This window comes from Mastomys coucha, unplaced genomic scaffold (assembly GCF_008632895.1).
Source record: "Mastomys coucha isolate ucsf_1 unplaced genomic scaffold, UCSF_Mcou_1 pScaffold8, whole genome shotgun sequence".
NCBI lineage: Eukaryota > Metazoa > Chordata > Mammalia > Rodentia > Muridae > Mastomys > Mastomys coucha.
This window is the reverse complement of record NW_022196914.1, coordinates 29,156,707-29,164,153: the sequence shown is the minus strand read 5'-3', so window position 1 is coordinate 29,164,153 and position 7,447 is coordinate 29,156,707. Positions and strand designations below refer to the sequence as shown.

The 7,447-nt window shown below is 43.3% G+C and overlaps 1 protein-coding gene and 1 long non-coding RNA gene across 2 annotated transcripts in view; one reads left to right on the top strand and one right to left on the bottom strand.

Moving 5' to 3' along the window:
* The window catches only part of LOC116083962, a 12,425-nt gene extending 6,598 nt beyond the window's left edge, over positions 1 to 5,827 (bottom strand). The window contains exons 1-2 of the long non-coding RNA XR_004115948.1: positions 5,694 to 5,827; positions 3,034 to 3,129 (exon numbers count right to left, since the gene is read on the bottom strand). This is a non-coding gene — a long non-coding RNA (uncharacterized LOC116083962). The remainder of the gene's footprint in view (positions 1 to 3,033; positions 3,130 to 5,693) is intronic.
* Positions 1 to 7,447, top strand: part of LOC116083957 (zinc finger protein 58-like) — a 153,646-nt gene that overhangs the window by 92,938 nt on the left and 53,261 nt on the right. The window lies entirely within an intron of this gene.

Genomic DNA, 7,447 nt, shown 5'->3' with positions numbered 1-7,447 from the left:
CAGGGAGTAATGCTCAGTTCCAGGAAAGTTCCCAGCAGGGGGTGGATCTCTCCCTGGTATCTCCTCCTTACCTGGGGCACAAAGGTCAATGGGCTCAAAAGACAATGGGCTCCACCAATGCGAGATAACCAACTGATGCTGTAAACCTATGTTCTGGAAGGGTATAAAGAGTGTTTGCTTATGTTCCTGGTGGTCACCTTTGCCCCGATTGCAGGATGACCACAGCATATTGGAAAAGTGTGCAAACATTCAGATGTGTGCAAACATTGCAAAGACTCCCAAGGGACCAAAGGAGCCAAACGGACTCTGTTCCACCAGAGTTTTATCTAACTGGTCATCCAAGCTAACCAACAGTGCTGAGAAAATGTTGTCATGCAGTCTCCAAACCTGCAGGTTTGGAAGATCCACTGTTTCAATTGTTTGACTCATGGGAGCTGAAACTTGAAGTTTCAGGTTCTGGGTTGCCCTCGTATGATGCAACTGTGGGTTTGGATTTATACACCAGATCACATCGGGGACAAAGTGTCCCGGAATGACAAATGTATTTGCTGACAGCAAAACCCAACCTAGTGCTTCTGGTCCTCCAAGGAGGTAGGTGAAGATACATTTTGTCTTCTAAAGATTCTACTAAGTAGAAAACCTGCTGACAGGGAGTCCTTCCCTGCATCTCTTCCTAACATCTAAACTAAAGATGCCAAGTTCAAGCAAATTCATGTGTCATGTCATTTTTGTGGATGCTCAATGAATGACTGAAAAGTCCACTTAAATATGCTGTCTCAGCAATTGTTCTGTGCCTTACGTTTGTTCGTCAGGGCTACTGTCTGAGCTCACTTCAGAACTAAGGCTACTGCAAACTGGTATTCCTCTGTCCTCCTGTCTGGGCTCCAGGAGAGATGCCTATGTTCTTGATGAAGTTGTATTAGTGGTTCTCTGAAAGTCCATGTCTGGTCCTCAACTCACTCATGCCCAGCACCGAGTTACCCACTAGGGTCTTGTAAAAAGTCTAAAACAAGTAACTCCCAGCCACAATTGCCCAAAGGGCTCCTTTGGCTGCTGGGATTGTAAGTAAGATTGTAAGTAACAATCCTACTGATCAATGCATATACAATAAGAACAAGGTAGTACCGGGACCACCTCTATGCCAGAACATAGGTTGCTGCAGTAGCCATCAGGCCAGGGGCTACACAGTGGAAAGAAGCAGGAACCCACACATGCCAGGAGTCTAGTCAACCTGTAGGTCCAGTATTCAAGCTCACTTGGACAAGGGTTGAAGTCAGTTTTTCTGTGGGGAGAGTCCTCTAGCTGCACTGCTTATGTGGGAGATTGGTGATGAATGTGAGGTTGGGTCCTTTATACCAGGTTTGTAAACCTCATTCCTCTGAGAAGTGTGTGTGTGTGTGTGTGTGTGTGAGAGAGAGGGAGAGACTCTACTGTGTTATGGCTGAAGTTGACCTTCGCTTCTGCTCCAGCAAGCCCAGATACCCTTCTTTCATCTCTAGAATTTTCTGAGTTCCTCAGGTGTCTTGTTTTTATGGTTTTTCTCTTTAAATATCTCTTTCCAAAGCTACAGGTGTACTTAGATATGTAAAGCTAACACACTATACCACAACGGAGCCAATATATCTGTATCTCATAGAGTCAAGATAGTATCCTTAACACTGAGGGTTTTCTAACAGGAAAATAGACATTGAGCTTCTCAGGTTGTCTGTCCACATCTGAAGACACTGAAACAAGTTATGCTTAGGAACATGACTGGGTTCAGTCTTACAGAGAAATAATGCCTTTTGAATACAGAGAATGATTTTACAAATCATCATAAACTGTTTTAGCTCACTGAAAACCCGGCTTCAGAGAGAGAATACACCCAACCCACCTCAATCTCAAGCATAACTGATTCAGAGTTTCCCCCACAGCCTCTGTCCTGGATCAGGCTGGCTCCCTGACTCTGTCACAGGTAGAAGAACAACAGGACAGCCTGGGAAAGACACCACGCTCTTGAGAGCAGCTAAGAAGTGAACAGTTTCAGGTAGAGACTGCTATTAATTACTTCATGGTAGAAAGCTTTGGAAGATAAGAACAACTAGGGAATGCACATCCTTACAAAGGTTAGAAGAGACACAATGCTCAAGTCTCTTAGTCATAACTCCAAAATCATAGCTAAATTCTGACATACGCTATAACTGTCAACTTAGTGACTATGGTGAGTCTACATGCTACCCAAATCCTAACGACTGTGTTGTGTTTTCTATAAACTATTCCTGGAAACTGTCAAGGCCCTATGTGTACAGGTCATGTTAATTTGTCACATTACTCTTGATGGGGATCCATGGATGAACAGACCTCTCCTCCTTCTCTTTCTAAGTCTACTGGTCTGGTCCTGATAACTAGTTGTGAATCTCGTTCTAAAAAAAAATAGCCTCTGTTAAATTATTGTACTTATAGGCCCAACATAACACTTTATATAATAAGTGTTATATAACAATGCTTTGACTCTTCCTTACTTAAGATCAGTGGGGAAGGAATTGCTCAACATGACTCTGGTTTCTCTGCCTTCTATCCAACTGCTCTCCATCCCAAACTGTTTTAATCAACAGAACTGAAAATGTTGAGCCACCTGGCCCTGCCTGTCTCTGTGAGATGGAATTGTGGGTTTGACCCAATCATGCCTCCCTTTGGTGTAGAGATCTTTCTGGCATGAGTCTGCTCTCAATCACAGCAGATAAATGACTTTTAGTCTGACCTGCATTGATTGGCATTTCCCTGGGTCTCACTTTATAATAGAGACTCAACAAAATGAAGAGCCCTGGAAGTCACTGTAAATGCAAGTACAGCTCACTGCCGGGGAAACACAAAGCTGAAGACACATAAATCATAATTAATATCTGAGATGTCCTTCTCTGAAACCAAAGACAAGAGGGAGAGATCTAAGACTTTCTTGACAACTATATCTTGTTTCAAGGTATATGGGAAAGCTGAGCTTTCTGTTGGATCACTGCGCCTTCACTTTGCTCTGACCTCCTCTTTCCTACCAACCTGGGAACACTGTTTTTACTGCTTGTCTCTTCACACCGGTGGACCCTTGTCTTTGCTCCAGAAATGTCACCAGCTGTGGCTTAGAGTCAGCATGACCTGTTTGTAGGAAAAGTAAATGAGATTGTATAAGAGTTCATTTACTGAGAACTGATATGTCCCTTCAAGTACAGTGTTTACAAGGAAAGAGAATTATTTCCTTAAAATGGTTTCTGACAGGATTACCAGAATACATGTAGGAACATACAATGTCCAGATCCTGAGTTTCATTTAAAGGGAAAAATATAAAAACTGAATTGTTAAACACTTTAATTAATCAGTGTACTCCAAGCCTCATGGTTTCTAGAGAAGGCTGGCCAGGCCTTTTCTGGAAAGCTGGAGGTCCTCCCTTGACTGATCCTATTAATGAATATGCAGGTATCTGTGCTAGAATTATAGCGGACTGGTAAATGGAAAACAAGGAACTGAATGGGTAGGCCTAGACCTGAGCAGGAGCTCACCCCCACCCCCATAGGCCAGGCCGGGTACAGCTCAAGTGGTAGAAGTTCGTATGTCCCGCTGTGGTTGGCTGCAGCTCTGGTATGTCCTGCCATGCGTGGTGTCTTCAGCGAGCAATGACTTCCATGGTGAAAGCCTATGATTGTTGCAGCCACCAGCTGAGGGGGTCTCAAACTCACATATGGATAGCAGTCGGGTTTGCCGGTGCTGGGACTGCTTGGCATGGTCCCGCGGAGCAGATGCTGGCTGATATGAACTGCCAAATCATAGACTTAGGCAACAAATGATGTGTTGGAGCAGCGCGCCAGAACATACCACACTAGGCCCAAACAGTTCCATGTGTAAGAGGTTTAATGGGGGGGGGGGGTAGTGGCACAGACAGAGAGGAGATAGAGAGAGAGCAAGATGGAATAATGTTCCTATATATATGTTGTGACTTAGCAGCCACAGGTAAAGGTGGGAGGTGAGCACAATGGATTCTGGAAATATGGTGGCTGTTGCCCTGGCAACAGGTTTGTATGTCCTGATGCTAACACTACTCAACTAGGGCATCACCAAGAAGATGGAAAAATCATCAGCATGGAGAAGGGCAAGTCTCCAGGAAGGAGTGAAACACTATAATTAACTGTTAGGATCCCTCCCTATGTCACCTAGCACAGGCCACCAATGTTCTACATGATGGAAGTGTCTGTTGTCAGAAGGCCAATGTGCTGGGGATTCTGTGGGTATTGGGTGATAAGCCTGTGAACTTTGTAGAGATTTTAGCCAATACAATTAGTGAGAATTAAGGGAAATTTTTGACTTGCAAAATTCATTTTTTGTTAGGGAGGAAATATTGTCTGATCCAGTGGGAGGCAAACTGTTATTCATTAAAAATTGTTACATATTCTTACTAAAGTTGGGAGACACTGTACTCTACTTGTAATAAAGGCTGTTCCTGGAGGCCAAGTGTCATTCATTAAAACTACTACTTATTCTTATAATATTTGGGAGGTAGATATGTCTTCTCTACTTGAATGGAGACTGGTCCCAGAAGTAATCCTAGAAGCAAAAGATGAACAGGGTAGATGTCTTCTGAACTCTTGCATATCCTGTCAGTGTCTCCAGGGATATCTTTTCAGAGAACTCAGACAAAAGTAAAGACTAGCAGGACACTGGTGGGAAGCCAAAGTGAGATGCAAAGAGAGGATTGGATTCCTGATCAGGTTCCAAACAATACTGATCCTCCATTAAAACCCTGCCTATCTACATTAGACACCATAGTGCTAAAAATACACACTACACACATCACAAAGCGGCACCTCCTAGATCTTGGCATCAATACTTTCTTGACATAAAACAATCATTATTTTTTGCTTTAAGTAAATGCATTTCGCAACTTTAGGACTGACAAATGAATAAACTATAAAAAAATATGGGAAACCAAATATAGAATCTGCTTCGAAAACCTGAATTGTGTAATTTTAATTTAAAAATAAGTATCTCATGCTTTGTGCTGTACATTAGATGTGTAGATGAACCTTTGGATTTTAAAGAGCCCATACATTTTTCTGAGTCTTAAAGGACCAGCACATGGAGTGTATTTCCGCAGGAGGCTCCTGCAGCTACCATAACTAATCTTGTTATACCTCCCTTACCTTAGGATATGTGCACAAGAAAGCAGCACTAGTCCAGTGTGCTCACCTTGCACTAGGTGCCCTCAAGGTAACTGGATACTTAGTAACCATCCAACAAACCCTGTGATCTCGTGAATAGAAGTGAGATAACCAATCACATACTGGCAATTTTTTCAACAGTAGGAGCTGTTGTTGGGATAACAGGATGGATAATGAGATTCAAAACAGTGACACGTATGCTAAAATAAAACAGCCACTAAGAATGGCACTGGACAAATATTTTATAAGTTTGTGAGAATTTTGGTGCCATCTCAAACAGGACATTCTCAGGGAGCATGAGAACCAAAGAGCCATCAACAGCCACTGGGAGTTGAAAGAAATTAATGAATGTTAAGGTGATTTTCATTCCCACATTAGTGTATTGCTTCCATGGTTTAAAGTACAACCAAGGCAGTGTGATTTTCTTCAGGCTGTAATAAGATTAAAATTACAACATACAGACCAGAAAGGACTTATAAGCTTAATATTTCTGTCAAAGGTTCAACTCACATTCACACATCTTGTGTTATGTATGAATCACAGTTGAAAGCCAGCCTGACTCTCCAGGGCTGTCCTGAAGACTCTACTCCATTCTTCCATACTCTACTGAGGTTTGCCAAGGACATATCTAGGAACAGTAAAAATCACCCTACCTGGTTTCCAGGAATGTATAAGCAGAGACTTCTGGGAAATGAAGTCGTGATTCTGTGACATCACAGAGAGCCATCCAGGAATTAGCCATCAAGCCTTTGAACCTCTCTTGCTATAGAAGAGGTTAGGCTGACTCCATGGCAGCCTTCAAATTGGGAGTGTAAAAGACTAGACCTAAATCTCTGTTTCCAGGAACTGCACAAGTCCAGGGAAGTCCAGGCCTCACAAGCTGCCCTGTCACTTCACCTAAGGCAAGGCCAACGGTTCAGCAGCAGTTTCCAGACTCTCTCAGCAACAGTTTCTAGAATCTTCAGCAATAGTTTCCAGCCTCCTAGGCCCCAGCAATAGTTCTGGAATGTCCATAGAGACAGAGCCATGGTTAAGATAGAAGTCACCTACCCCTCCCTGGAATTCCCCTAATGTACTTTATTTATTTTATTTTCATTTTATTATTATTATTATTAATATTATTATTAATTTTTTTTTTGGTTTTTTTTTTGAGACGGGCTTTCTCTATGTAGCCTTGGCTGTCCTGGAACTCACTCTGTAGACCAAGCTGGCCTCAAACTTAGAAATCTGCCTGCCTCTGTCTCCCAAGTGCTGAGGTTAAAGGTGTGCGCCACCACCGCCCAGCTCTAATGTACTTTAAAGGCCTGTGAGTTCACTTTGGTATCTTTCCATCTTTGTAGATGGTAGACCCCAGCATGCTAGATTTCTCTGTAGAATAAAACATTCATTGTTCTTACATACTACTTGAATCTGGGGTATCATTCTTGGCAAATCATGGACCTTTACTGCTGTTTCTGACATGGAGGTTGGTCTAGGAAACAGCACTGAGTGAGGCACTGTCAAGGGTGCAGGGGTCCATCTAGGAGGGTGTGGAGTCCCTCCCTCCTGTCTCAGCTCAGTGACAACAGAGCTTACAACTGGAGACTGTCAGCTCAATCCTGCTGTGCCTAAAACAAAGGCCCACTACACTGAGTTCTGCCCTCTAGGATTCCCAAGGAAGGTACACCTGGTGGCTGACATGTCTGCTGGGTGAGGACATTGTTGAGTGAAAACAAACTGACTGCCTGAGGACATCCACTGTTGACCTATGCCCTCCAGAGTGAGCAGGCCTGGCAGCCCAGCTTCCCCTTGACTCTGTTCTGACTCTTTCCTGACTCCTCCTGCATTGTTTATGCTATGCAAATGTCATTGTAACCTAGAGATCCAGTTTTGCTTTCTTGTGTACTTATAAATGCTGAACCCCAAAAGTAAAGTTGCAAGCCTTGATTGGAACTCCTCAACTTGGCTTCGTGTCCTTTTGTTCTCAAACTCTGTGTTTCAGATCCTCTTTCTCCCTTTTACTGAGAGAAAACCTGGTTAGTGAAACTGCAGGACAGTTACAGAAGGGAAAAAACTTGGGCTAAATGGGAGGCCAGAAGAAGCTGCTAGGGCTTGCTGTGCTGAACTGGCAGGGACCCTTACTGCTGAATATTCCTGTTGTGTTTCTGACATGGAAGTTGGTCTAGGAAACAGCATTGACTGAAGCACTGTCAAGGATGCAGGGGTCCATCTAGGAGGGAAAAAACTTGGGCTAAATGGGAGGGCAGAAGAAGCTGCTTAGGCTT